We start from the raw sequence: 15214 nt of genomic DNA, 5'->3' as shown, positions 1-15214 counted from the left end.
TCGAGTGTTCCTGTCGGAGGTCATCCAAGCTATCCTCGCTGAATGCAACATTATCCACCGGAAATCTACCGCATACCATCCACAGACAAATGGTCTTACTGAGCGGTTCAACCGCACACTTGGCGACATGCTGAGGATGTACACCTCCTCCGACCACACTAACTGGGACGCTGTATTGCCCTTTGTTACCTTCGCTTATAACACCGCGACGCAAGCGACTACCGGTTTTTCTCCGTTCTTTCTATTGTACGGCCGCGAACCTTCCCACCCCCTTGACACTATACTACCGTACCGCCCTGATGCATCTGAGTGCTCCCCGCTTTCGGAAGTCGCCAGATACGCTGAAGACTGCCGTCAGTTGGCTCGGTCTCTGACAAGTGAGGCTCAAGGTCTACAAAAGACTCGACACGACGACGCTCACCGCATAGCTCCTACATTTCGTGCTGGCTTCCTTGTGTGGCTTTGGGTGCCCCCGCACGTTCCTGGCCTATCTTCCAAACTTCTGGCCCGGTACCATGGTCCGTACCGTATCATTGACGCGACCTCCCCGGTGAATTACATCATCGAGCCGTTAACACAATCACCAGATTTGCGCCGTCGAGGACGCGAGACCGTACACGTCGACCGTCTCAAGCCCTACTACGACCCCATCATTGTGCCTACTCCCTGAGTCGCCAGGATGGCTACCCTTCATCCCGGGGGTATTGTAGTGGAGCATACGCACCAACGCGTATGCGCCTTCGGAAGACAACAAAAAGCCCGTGCTCTGCTTGCGCGAGAGTTTGTGCCGCCTCTGCCAGACTTGCCGTACGCCCACTTTCCGTTGCGACCTCGCTGCGACTTCTCGGCTCGAATAAACGTCATCACAATATGTAGACACGCGTCAATAGTATACTGTGTTCGTGCCGTTAGATAGCTTTTTATTAGGGAAAGGCGATGCCACGAATACCATAGTGAGCTAGTTTTGCGAAAAAAAATTTTGTGCTGCACGCAATCAAACGCTTTTCCAAAATCAAGAAATAAACCAAGGGTTAGCATTCGGTTTGTAATGTTGTCAAGAATTCGTGCTTTTATTTCAAGTAAAGCTGTTTCTGTAGATTTATGTTTACAGAAACCATATTGCTCTTGTGTAATTAAGTTTTTCGTGTTTAAAAAGCCCCTCGGTCTTTTGTTTATTATATGTTCTGAGCTTTCATTGCAACAGAAAACGGCGAAATCTAATATGTACAACAACTATTTCCACTCTGTTTTTACAAAAGATGACGGGAAAATTCCACAGCTTGCACACATGAATAATATTGGAGTCAGCCCTATACATGTAGTTGATGAAGGAATATTTGCTCTTTTGCTCGACCTAGACCCCAAATAATCTTCGGGACCAGATGAAATCCCCATCCCTTTCTTAAGCGATATGCCGAATGGTGCAGCAAATACCTTGGTATGGTTTTCCGCAAATCTCTCGCCGTAGCAAAACTTCCAGACGACTGGAAAAAAGCTAAAATAGCACCGATTCCCAACGCAGGAAATAGCGACAATCCTTCAAAGTTTAGGCCAATATCTTTAACCAGCACGTCATGCAAAATATTAGAACATATAATTTTGAAACACTTAACCGTTTTTCTAGAAGATAAAAGCGTCTTGTCATCTTGCCAGCACGGGTTTCGCAGCGGATTATCAACTGCCACGCAACTAACAGAAATTGTTCATGATTTAGCATTATCTAATAATAACTGCACGCAAACGAATATCATACTATTAGACTTTGCTAAAGCGTTTGATTCCGTATGTCACAACAAATTGATTGCAAAACTTCGAAGTATTATTGGAGATGGAATATTAACAAATTGGGTTAAGGACTTCTTAACTAATCATTCACAATATGTCCTGTATGACCAAGTACCATCAGAAAACTTGCCTGTTACGTCCGGAGTACCACAAGGCTCCCTTTTGGGGCCTTTGTTATTTCTTGTTTTTATTAACGATGTCATAGACAGTATCTCTTGCACCATTAGGCTTTTCGCCGACGACTGCATTATTCACAAAGAAATTAACAGTCATTCAGATCACCTTGCACTAAGCGATTCTTTACACCATCTTTCCAACTGGTGTGACATGTGGCGAATGTCGATTAACCCCAAAAAAACAGTGTGCATGACGATAACCCGAAAAGAAAAGCTATCCAGTATGACTACAGCATTAAATGCACCAGGCTTGAAAAAGTGAATGCGCACAAATATTTAGGCGTCACGATAACGTCTAGCCTCAGATGGGATGCACACATTTCTAACATTACTTCGGTTGCTCTGCGCAAGCTCTTTTATCTTCGCAGATGCCTTCGGTTGGCCCCTCACTCAACCAAGCTTTTAGCCAACACTACTTACGTAAGACCGGTATTAGAATATGCTAACACAGTATGGTTTCCTTATACAGTCACTAACATTCAAAAGCTAGAAAATGTACAGAGGAAGGCAGCAAGATTCATCTGCAACAAATATAAGCGCACTGATTCTCCTACAAATATGTTAGCAAGCTCTGGCCTCCAAACACTTGCGATTCGAGCAAAACAAGCGCGCCATAAATTTCTTTTTCAGCTACTTCAAAACCATTATAAAATTGACCCATCATTGTACATCCATCCGTCAGACTCCCGCGTTATTAGGCACAAACATTCACACACACTGAAAGAGTACTCTTACCGCAATGACACGTTCAAGCCCTCCTTTTTTCCACTTGCCATAAGGGAATGGAACTGTTTGGATTCCTCCTTAACTAGTGCGAAGTCGGTATACGACTTTGCACTAAAATTAGAAAATATGTTCTCTTGATGCGGCAATACTCGCACTACCAAAAGCATTGCGCCACCAGTGAAAGCGTATTAGTGGAGTGTACAAGTGTTAAGTGGAGTGCTTATAAGTTTTCTATTTGCTTGCCTGTGTACCACTGCACTTCATGCAAAATTTCTCTCTTTTTTTGGTGATGGTTTCTTTGTCTTTGCAGATGTAAACAATTTGTATATTTTTCGCTCTTATACTTTGTGATGACTGTCATTTCACTACATTCCTGTTTCTGTTTTCTGCGCTGTTAATGTACCACCTGCATGTACAATCTGTACGCCCACCTGCTATGGTCTCGGAATGAGACTGGCAGTATTGAAAATAAATAAATAAATAAAAAAATATGATTCATTCACAACTCTGGGATCAGGAAGAATACTATAAGACGTATCAGAACGTACATAAATAGCAATGCTGCCACCCGCTTCTTCGTTCGATGTGTAGATATGCAATCATATCCGGAAATTGAAACATATTCATCCGTTCATGAAAGCCATTTCTCGCTAAAGCAAAGTATGTCAAAGCGGTGTTTCAGATCTACTAGGTATAAATTAACATCTTCAAACTTATTTTTAAACTTCTGATATTTAGATGGAATATCGAAAGAGGACACTGGTTCTGTAAAGCTGTGACATCACGAGAAAACTAGAGCTGCAGGATCGCCATCTCGGTTTAATAAAACCTCGTGCCCCTTTTGCCATCACTTTTCACGCTATTCCTTCGAGGCCACAAGAGTGACAAGGTCATAATCAGTGCGTATCACAACAGCACGGTCGCCACTCTTTCTGCGCACCAGAACTTTTCCATTTGAGTACCATACATAAGCATATCCTGATGTTTGGGCCCACTCCTTTGCTTTGATAGGACTGCGCGTGTAAGCCGTGTCATATTTTCACACAAGAAATTGTGTCCTTCACCCTTTAGCTGTTTTTTGTTTGCAAGCGACGTATCGCGGAGTTATTGGCGGGTAAAGCGTACAATGATGCCACGAGTTTTGCCAGGTTTAGCCGGAAGGCTATGCATAGCAGCAACGTCACTCTTGTTTAGGAGAGGGAGCTTGAATTGAGCAGCTATTACATTTACCTTCATTATTAGGTCTTCTTCTCACTTTCTGGAACACCATATATTACAATGTTTAATCTGCGACTACGACATACAAGGTTGTTGAGATCCAGTTTGATCTGAGCCAATTCATTGCTTGAATCAGTGCGTTCAAGTTTATCAAATCAATTTGATAGCTTCAAGGTAGCTTTTTCTTGTATTTTCAGTCTCATTTGAAATTCATCAAATTTGTCAGAAAGATGGTGAATGGATCCACCAGTCTTGTTGGCAAAATTACGAGGGCATCAACCTTCTCGTCAATGGACATAAGTCGAGTAGACATTTCACTGGGTGTCGTTTGGTGGGTTGTTTCACCACCCGCCCCCGGCATGATTCGCATTTCCAAGATTTTTTAGAGCTATCACGCTTTCCAGTGAAAGCTTCTTCAGCTATACTATAGCAAGTACCAAAATGAAACTTGAATTTACACTCACAACAACACATGTACTAGCTATTATCAGGTACCGCTAATCGGCATACAAAACACCGCGACATTTGAACAGGTGATTGAAATGTTGGCAACTCTAAAATATTTGACAGCAGCGGCACGTTATAAAAGAAATATTATGTAGAACACACCAACCTGTAAAACACAGAAGTAGAGCTCAAATTTTGCTGTCCGTCTGTTGCTGCCGCCAATGCAAACATCAGCAACGAGTTTCGCATCAACACAGCACCAGGTCCTGTCTGGGTTCCTTAGTGCTGCGTTAGGGCAAATGGAGTGAATTTCAAGTCTTTCAAGTGCGAATACAAAAGGAATGAAATTTTTTACACTTTTTTGTTTAGCCTCACGCAGCGTCTCGTTTCGCTCCGCAGGTTGCGCCAAAATGAGACATTTGGGGCAATTTTTCTCTCATTATTTAAATAGTCTTTTCAATGGTGGCAAGATGGTAATATTTATGTAGCCCATACCTTCTACCCGAATGAAAGTTTCTTGGTTGTTGAATGGTAAGGAATGGAATAAAAATAAATATTCAATATTTTACACAATCCTACCATACGTGTAAACACTGGACAGCGCCATGGTAAAAACATTGGTCCTTCACGGGATGAAATATGAGCTTCTCCTGTCCCGTTCAGTCTCAGTCCGAAAATTGGCAGATTCCACGTACAGCTGGAATCCATTATACGTGAAGCACGAACGAGGAAGGTTGACTTGTCACTTTAAAATCCCCACAACGTTACGAAGTGGAGGTAAATTATGCCATACACGACTTCCGTGTCATGATTATTATGTTTTGATGTGTCGTTCACTTTCCCATCTATTCACGGCACGTGATGCCGAAATTAGTATATGTGAACCTAGCGAAGCGGCCGCGAGCCCTCTATGAACGTGGTATGTTGTAATGTTCTTACATGACACGCGCGTCATGATTATCCTCTTTGCACCAGTCATATACCTTTGTCATCGAGTGACGTCACGTTACACCAAATTTGGTATATGTGCTGCTAGCGAAACGGCCACGAGTGCATCATGAAGGGCCCAATATACTCCAACGCAACATTGCCCCGCGCGCACACTGGGCACCGCCACGTTATACGTTAGCAACACGTGAGAACTCTTTAATCGGACGCCAGGCCCGACCGGCCCGACTACCGTCCGTCCGCGTGGCCCGAGGCCAACCGGCGCCAAATGCGACATGCTGCATTTCACACCCACTACGTTACCCAGACAGCACTGCCTCTGCCTTTTTTTGGTACGGAGGGACATCGGACGCGCTGAAACGCGCATGCGTCAAAGCATCGCAGCGCGGCGCGCGCCTGCTACTATATGGCAGGACGGCGACTGGCGTGGCAACACCGGCGTGATGCGACGAAACGAACACAGGTGCACGCGCGCCATGTCACGTTGAAGTGTATTGGCGCCTTGATTGGGGCATGTAGTCATGTTGTCACATGACACGCATCTCATGATCATTATGTTTGCACCAGCCACATATCTTCGTCAGCCATTGACGTCACGTAATACGAAATTTGGCATATGTGAAGCTAGCAAAACGCCCACGATCGCATCTTGAGTGCGGCATGTAGTCATATTGTTGGTGCACGCATGTTGTGATTATCTTGCTTGGATGTGCCATTTACCTATGTCGTTCATTCACGTACCGTAATATCAAATTTCGTATATGTGACGCTAACAAAATGACCGCGAGCGTATCATGAGCATGGCATGCAGTCATGTTGTTACATGACACGCATGTCATGTTAATCATCTTTGCACCAGTCTGACACCTTCGTCATTCATTGACGTCCCGTTATATGAAATTTGGTATAAGTGAAGCTAGCGAAATGGCCCCCAGCGCATTATTAGCGTGGCAGTGTAGTCATGTTGTTACATGACACGCATCTCATGAATATCATGTTTCCACCAGTCACATACCTTCGTCATTGATTCACCTACCATTGTACCAAATTTCGTATATGTGTGACGCTAGCAAAACGGCCATGAGCGCATTATGAGCGTGAAATGTAGTCATGTTGTTACACGACACGCATGTCATGATTTTCAAGTTCTGGTCTGCCGCTTGTGTTCGCCATGCAATCATGTCATACCATACCAGTTTTTCAACATGTCATGTGAACGAAACCACCGCAAGAGCAGCATGGCCATAAAATGTAAATCATGACATTCATGACATACATGTCCTGATTTTTATGTAATGACTAGTCGAATATGCTCGTCATACAGTCATTCCATACAAAGTTTAGTATCGATATCATTATCCAAACACTCAGGAGAGCTAAATGTCGTAGGCGGCTAGATAGATAGATAGATAGATAGATAGATAGATAGATAGATAGATAGATAGATAGATAGATAGATAGATAGATAGATAGATAGATAGATAGATAGATAGATAGATAGATAGATAGATAGATAGATACGCTCAAAGTTGCTGAAGTTCACTAAGAAATACTTCGCATTTAAAAACTACGTTCGAATCTGTAGGGGCGTGCAAGTTACGACGTAAGACGACTGTGGAAGTGCCCCGCCGCGGTGGCCTAGTGGCTAAGGTACTCGGCTGCTAACCCGCAAGAAGGACACGTGTCGTTCGTGTCCATCTTCTCTCTGTGTTGTCGTTTTGTTCTCGCGCTATAACTATCGTAAGACGACTGTCAGCTGACCACCTTCACAGCCGTCGGCGATCATGCTCGTAAGCTCAAGGTTGCAAAAGATGTCATTCACATTTGTCCTCAATTGCTTTGCATTGACGGATGCTCAAAAGTAACATCAAAGTTTCTACTGCCATTCAAGCTGCGTGACACCACAGTAGGGGAGCGGGAGGCCGGTAAAATGTCAGGAGAAAAGAAGCTTTGTCTGAAGGGACCACTCCAGAAAATAATTGATGGTGGCATCTTACGGCTTTCTACGCCTCCTTTTGCTTAGCCAATAACCATGGCACCTAAGGAGGACAGAGCATTTTCTCTCTGCACCGACTACACACACACACACACACACACACACACACACACGCATGCACGCACACACGCACGCACACGCACGCACGCATGCACGCACGCACACACACGCACACACGCACGCACGCACGCACACACATACGCACACACACACGCACAGACACACACACACACGCACGCACACACGCACGCACACACGCACGCACGCACACACGCACACGCACACACGCATGTGCACGCACACACGCACGGACACACACACACAGACACACACACACACACACGCACGCACGCACACACACACACGCGCGCGCGCGCACGCACGCACGCACACACACACAAACAAACAAACAAATAAACTGAGATGTTACCCTTTGGGGTGTCCATATTGACGAAATCATTAATACAATCGCTAGGTGCAAAACTTCCTTCGGGTCAACATTTGCAAAAAACTCTGGCAAGTGCCTCAGCAAGAAGAAACGAAAAGGTTCTCCGCGGTCATTACACCATTTGGCGTGTATGATTACAAGTGAATCCCGTTGATCTGGAAGAGTTCTCCAGCCAGATTTCAGAAGATGAACAGTGTTTTGAAGCCACACTTGCGAATTTTTCGTTACGTTTACATCGAAGACAGTTTCGTGTACTCACAGTCATAAAACGAGTGCTCTGAACAACTTGGAAAAGTGCTACGAGACCATAGTGACGCGGACCTGAAGATCAATGAGAAGAGTGAATTCTTCAAATTAAAAGTAATGTTACTTGGGAGAGTGTTCAGCGGAACTACTCGGAGTACTAAACAGGAGCTCGTCCAAAGGATGACAACGCTCACATGGTGTTCACTCACTGCAAGTTTTTTCTAGGACTCGCAGGCCACTTCAGGGGCTTTATCAAAGATTTCTCGCAGACGAAGTGCTTGACGGAGCTCACGAAGAAGTGCCCTTTGTTTGGACCAAGGAATGCGAATGGGCTTGCGAAGAACTTGTAAAGCGCATTTAATCAGACCCTGAGTTTACCTTACCATAGGTTAAGGTTACCCGTTAAGATGAATACGGACGCTTCAAACTATGCCACACGGTCTGTTTTGTACCATAGAGATGTGCATTCGTCTCCAGCTCGGCATTTGAGGTTTATAGCATACTACTTTTACACCTTCAACCAAAGTCAGCAAATTACTCAACGATTGGGAAGGAGGCCCTTGTCATTTTAATGGCGGTCCGCTACTCAAGCAGCGCAAATCCAGCCCGGAACTGCTAGGGATGGTTCGGAATGTCTCGAAACAAGTACCTGAAGGTGACTTTGACAGGTGTGTATCTGAAGGTGTTGACGTACTCATGCGTGTCCGTCCTCCGGGTGGCAGGTTCGCCATTGAGGGGACCATTAGGCACTTGAAAGGAAACTTACTCGCACTGCTACCAGCAGATAAAGACGGTGGTTTTGCGGTTATGCATAAATCTTTGTATCGGGCGAAGGCGTCAGAGGCCATTGATTCTGTATTTAATACTCATAATAATATATCTCTAGAATAAGTGCGAACTGCTGCGAAAAAGCTATGCAAAAGCTTTAATCTTGAAGGCCCGGTTAAGTCGATCGAGAAGACAAAAAAAAGTGGATCTTGACTAATTTTTCATGGCGAAAACGCATAAAGTTGACTGCCCTTTCAGAGTGATAATCTCGGAGAATGAATCCTCGCAAAAGTGCATTGCGGTCTTTCTAGAAACAAATTTGAAGTTGATACCTCTTGACGACCAATTTTTGGTGAAAATGTCGGAACAAGTGCTAGATTATTTAGCAGACAAAGAAAACAAGAATCTTCTAGCATTTTCAATCGATGTAAAAGTTCTTTATTACACCCTCCCTCAGGCCGAGTTAATGAAGTGTGTATCGGAAGGTACTGACAGAGTAGGAGTGGTTCGATTTCAACATACTGCCGGTCTGTCGAGTGAACAGTTTAGAGAGCTCCTTTACTTTTATCTTAACTCAACCTATGCTATGTGGGATGGGAGAACACTGAAACAAAATAACGGGATATGTATAGGTTCCTGCATAGCCCCGTACTTGAGCGACCTGTTTTTAGCAAATCGTAATAAGGTCCTTGACCAGCGTGTGAAGCACACCAATGTGATTGCTGTTTTTAGATTTGTAGGTGACTATCCGATCTTTGCCAATGATGATCATAACAATTTTGACGCGGTTGTGACAGACACTCTACCCATGTTCTCGACAGTATTATCTCCCCTGGTGCTGACGCATGAAGTACCAATTCACAATTTCATATGATTCCTTGACCTCGGGCTGTATTTTTCGCCAGCAGGAGTATGGTGCCGCTATGAACAGCAAGGAAATAAACCGGTTCTTCCGTTCACGTACGCTCACTCAAAATAATAAAGCGTGCGGTGATAAATTCCCGTTTTCCAAATTCGTGAAGTCGTGACACCACAAGCTTGATGCAAGCTTGTGGGCTCAACCTAAACGTTTATTGGATTCTGGTTATCCCATGCGCCTGTTAACTACCGTCGCGGAAAATATGAGCAGGAGAGGAAAGGCAAACCTCAGAGACCAGGCAGCAGTCACAAAGGCAGCCAAGGTTGCTGTAGTGCCCTACATGCATGCCATTTCGCATGACTTGCGAAGGATAGCGAGAAATGCCGCTGCGGATGTAGTTTTTTCTGCTCCCGAACGGTTGCAAGGAATGTGCAAAAAGGTTAACGCAGACTTCTGCGGCAAACGGGAGTGTAAGATCAAGCAGCGGGAAAAATTTGTGAATTGTTATCGTGGTGTTGTCTATGGCACTCCTTTGACTTGTGATTGTGCGTACATTGGCCAATCTGGAAGGTGTATGAACGAAAGACTTAGGAAACAAAAATACAACATAGAAAAAGCTATATCTTGTCACTTGGCCCTTCAGTGTCAGAGGTGTGGTTGTGTTTCTGTGTTTCAAAACACCCGCATTCTCTTTTTGGCCCGTGACAGAACTGCACGTGAAATCATTGAAGCCTTTGAAATTAAAAAAAAGAAAGATAACTGAGTGAGTGCGGCTTCAATAGCTTTGTCAGCTAAAGAAAAAAAGTATCTGGAATCTTCACTTTGACGTTGGCAAGCTGAGAATGTCGCGATCGATGATGACGCGTGGATAAGGAGTTCTGTATCTTAACATTATATGTTCCAGGTTTTATCAGTTCGCTGTTACTGTATATATAGTATGTGTGATCGCAAATCAAACAATAGTTGCAAGTTAGTGCTGTGTGTGCGTGCGTCTCTCTTGTTGTGTTCTTGTCGTGGTGCGCTATACCCTTAAAAATCTCTGTGTGTGTCAATTGTGAATCTTATTTACACTATATTGTTACTGCATATGTGATTTGGGTATGAGCCTGTGGGTAGCGGGGGACAGGCAGATTAGAGAAGAGGACGTTCGTCTAGTGAGATAGGCCTCTGGTGCATTACCCCTTGAAGTCTACCAGTACGCCTCAGCGTAATAAATACCTTACTAAACGTTCAGATAATACTTCATCTTCTCGCACGCACCTCGGCAATCGTCTAAAATGCACAACTCTTGTGCTTTCACCGCGAATAATTACGTGAGAAGACACAGCTTTTCCATCGCGCTTTTTGTGTCTGTTAGGATTCGTTTACGAGAACGTTTGTTGGAGAAAACTAATAGGCGCTCGTTTCTTTAAAGGCATTTATTTTTTAGGGGGAGGGTGGTAACATACAAAAATCATGAAAGAGATGTGGTTCATCGAAATAAGAAAAAAACACAGGTGCAACGAAAAAAATACAGCTATGGCGCAGTGATAGCGAAAGTGGGCCATTTTCAAGGAAACCATGGCTGCGATCGTTTTGGCTACGCCTGCATTTTTTCCATTCACCAAAGCAAAATATATCATCTTTTATACCAATGTTGCATGTGTTCTTCTGACCGGGATCAGTCAGTCCGGACAGGATTTTTTGGTCGCTATCGACGTGCAGTTTATGATGACCTTCCTGGTGCAGGGTTTCTCCTCTCACAGGTAAGCCAATAGGTAGTTTCTCTAACAACAACGTCAAAACACAGTTCTGATTATTCACCATCTGGTGCTTCTGTAATTGTGGTTGATGAGTCACTGTTTCTGAGAATTAATCGTACTCACATAGTACAATGGCGTTCTTCAGAGTAGAGACCAATGCGCAAAGCTACTTTCACGCCGAGGGAATTAACACATGGCTTAACGATCCACCATCCACGAAGTCATTGCAATATGTCCCGCCGCGGTGATGTAATGGCTAAGGTACTCGGTTGCTGATCTGCAGGTCGCGAGATCGAATCCCGGATGCAGTGGCTGCATTTCGCATGGAGGCAGAAATGATGTAGGCCCGTGTGCTCGGATTAGGGTGCACTTAAATAATTCCAGGTGGTCGAAATTTCCGGAGCCCTCCACTACGGTGTCTCGCATAATCATATGGTGGTTTTAGAACGTTAATCCCCGCGTATCAATCATCCAGTCATTGCAATATGTGACGATGAAAGTGCCTGTGTCGTATACTGGCACACAAGCACGAAAAAAAAAACGGCACACAGACGGGCATGTCACAAGTCGAATTATATTAGATGCAAGTGTACAACATGTCATTATATGGCAGAAAACCATCCACATTGTAGAACTCTCCATAAAATTTTTCATTTGATTAGCATGCCCCACTTATACGACCTTTCGAAGAAGCTACTCTTAATAAGCAGTTACCTCAGTGTTCTCAGCTTCATTATCACATTTTAGAAAAAAATTCAGCACTACTGTGGCGCGCACAATACTGCAAATAACCTGCCTCCATTGAATTGTGGGCGCGCCCGCGAAAGCGCCGGCAAAAAATGGCGCCGCGCGCCGCGCGTACAGCAAGCGGGCGAGGATAATCGAGGAGGAAACACGCCCGTGGAGGAAAGTGTCGTTACTTCCCCAAGATCAAGGAGTTTTAGCCGCCGCAAGCTCATTGCGCCAACTTGCTGGTAACGCTGAAAACATGATAGCCCCCCCCACCCCTAAAAACTTCATCACCAGTGGTAAGTGGTGGATATAAAAAGCTTACCGTTTGAACGTTGAAGGACGTGCTTGCTGCTCGGTGGCTCAGAGTTTAACGCCTCACATTCACAAATCTGGGTTCGCACGTTCGATTCCACTCACTGCAGTCTTTTTCAAGATTTTATTTGTTCTTGCAGTTTTATGTATAGAGATACGTATACATATACGGTGAGTGATGGTGACGCTGGCAGTGAAATTCAGTGGAGAGTGTCCACATGATTGCTATCGCAGTAAAAATAATACCAGCACCCGCTAAGGAATGTAATATGTAGATGCGAAGCAGCGGACGCTAACGCATACACCAGCGGCGACGCTGACGCCGGCACTTATTGTGGCATTGCGTAGGAAAGAAACATTGGGAGGTACAAAGCGCATAGTGATGGACTGGCGTTCCCTACTTTAACATGCCAATCATTGCTGATGTTCGATGACAGAGAGCAGACGAACGGATGAACAGGCACGCGGACGGACGGAAGAACAGACAGACAGACAGAAACACGGTTGGACGGATGAATGAATAGATAGATAGATAGATAGATAGATAGATAGATAGATAGATAGATAGATAGATAGATAGATAGATAGATAGATAGATAGATAGATAGATAGATAGATAGATAGATAGATAGATAAAAATGCCCGCAGTGCCCTTAGTTTGCTAAAATAGGCTTCGCATTTGTTACACGCACCAATTGATATTGAAGAAAAGACGCCAACTGTTGTGATACACACAATCTGGTCTTTCTTCAACTTTGTAAACTGAACCCCTTGTTAAGTGAAATACTAAGTGCCTCGCCGCGGTGTTCTAGTGGCTAAGGTACTCCGCTGCTGACCCGCAGGTCGCGGGATCTAATACCGGCTGCGGCGGCTGCATTTCCTATGGAGGCGGTAATGTTGTAGGCCCTTGTGCTCCGATTTGGGTGCACTTTAAAGAACTCCAAGTGGTCGAAATTTCCGGAGCCCTCCATTACGGCGTCTCTCATAATCATATGGTGGTTTTGCGACGTCAAACCCCGCATATCAATCAAGTGAAGTACAAAGCGCTGCTACTCGGAATCATGTAGACCGTAACCAACTTTTTCGACGAATATGGTCAGCCACAAAGTGTATTAACGGCGTTATTATTTAAATTTTCTCGCCTGAATCACTAGAGAAAGTGATATTCCACACAACGTAACATAATCTAAGATTTAACCGTGCTGAGCTTCCTAAGACCGCACAGTAAGGAGCCGGCGTGCCATGCGGATGCCACCGTTACATCACTTCCAGAGGGCTAGCCATCTCAATGCTAGCTGACGAAACCTCACGTGTTCTCTCAAATGGGCTGGCGCGGCACAAACATGCGCACGTACATCGTGGCCGCCCAGAGGCGGCAAGGAATCCCTTTACGGCTGGCTGCCCACTGCTCGTGTGGCGTAATGTGCGAGGGGTCCTCCGAGAGAGTGACGGGGCTTACGTCGTTCATTAGGGTCAGCGCTCTTGTGGCCGCTAATTGGGCGCTGTCAGCCCGTCACGGTAGCCCCGGGCACCACTTTCGCCGGGGGTGCTGGCTAAGCAAGAAGCGATCGGGGCACGGCGAATCTCCTATGACCACACCGCGCCAGGGGTCGCCGCCGCGCTGGACAGGTGAGACACCCGTGACGGACACGCGTCCCCGGTAAGGTGAAATCCAAATTTTTATGCACTGCGCAGTCTTGTTCAGCTCTTTAAGGCTGTCTTGTATGCCTGATACTTTGTTCGCACTCGTCGTTCTTTTGTCTGTGAAATGTTTCTATTGTGCAAGCCGCCTAGCCGAGCCGAACATGGAGTGTTCGTCTTCAGCTTTATGCGGAACTTTCGAGCCCACTATTGCAAAGCTATTGCAAAGCATCAAGCTATTGCAAAGCATCACAGCAATGAGCGCTCTTCTAATCCAGAGTAGCTCCTGTCGCTTTATTGTTAAGAGTATTACTGCTCTTAAAACATGAGGCCTGCACAAGTTGATAATATTTAAATTCCATCTTCCCCTAATGAATACAGCTACACTTCTGTTCAGAAATACATATTTGTTAAATATTAGCACTATATAAATATTTTCGTCATGTTTTCACCACCAGGGTCAAATAAGAGAGAAACGAAATATGGCCTAATACTTCGCGGTAGTTTGAATACTCTAAAATATTTAACAGCGTCTCAAACCTTCTCTAGCGACTTTCTTCATCGGTACTTACTAATTCAGCAAGCTAAATATTTTACTTACACGATTTCAGATTTATAGACCGCATCATTTACGCAGCTGCAGCTTTTATGCTAAATACTAATAAAAGTATGAGCTGGAACAGTCTACAACATGTGGTAAAGCTTGTTAATGAACCACCCCACGAACCATACATTTCATCGCCCTCTCATCATTTCCAACAGCTACTGCTGTTACAGTCATGTTATCACGATGGCTACGTAATTTTCTTCTACTTCACAAGCAGCTTATCATGGTATATATTTCTTGGTCCCTCTCTTCCTTTCCCTCTTGCGACGTTTCACAGGGCAGCCATATAGAGCCGCTACTTTTCCCTATCTATAGAACGGACCTTCTAAGTAACGTACTGAAAAACAATAAAATCTTCGTTGATGACTGCCTGCTATACTTATTTGGCTCCAAACTGTTCCGACTACCACGTATTCTTTCAAAACAATGCTAACACTATTTCCAATGGTGGTATTGGGACGTTAAACCCCACATATCAATCAATTAACACTATTTTCAACAGATGGATAAAGAAGTCAAGAATGGTATACAATATTTTAACACTCGGCTTCGTAGCCTAAATG

The 15214-nt window shown here is 44.6% G+C and overlaps 1 protein-coding gene across 3 annotated transcripts in view; it reads left to right on the top strand.

Annotated features, from left to right (window-relative positions):
* The window catches only part of LOC119173003 (uncharacterized), a 222053-nt gene that overhangs the window by 82571 nt on the left and 124268 nt on the right, over positions 1–15214 (top strand). Inside the window, exon 1 of one of the 3 annotated variants that reach the window (XM_075892021.1) lies at positions 13823–14032. The exons of 1 other annotated variant lie outside the window; for it this stretch is intronic. The gene's annotated coding sequence lies outside the window, so the exon portion shown is untranslated. Of the gene's footprint in view, positions 1–13822; positions 14064–15214 lie in introns of those variants that run through there. One more of the 3 variants, XM_075892023.1, reaches the window with a different exon arrangement.

The sequence above is a fragment of the Rhipicephalus microplus genome, chromosome 4 (genome assembly GCF_043290135.1).
Source record: "Rhipicephalus microplus isolate Deutch F79 chromosome 4, USDA_Rmic, whole genome shotgun sequence".
In the NCBI taxonomy this organism is placed as follows: domain Eukaryota; kingdom Metazoa; phylum Arthropoda; class Arachnida; order Ixodida; family Ixodidae; genus Rhipicephalus; species Rhipicephalus microplus.
This window is presented reverse-complemented; position numbering and strand designations above follow the sequence as displayed.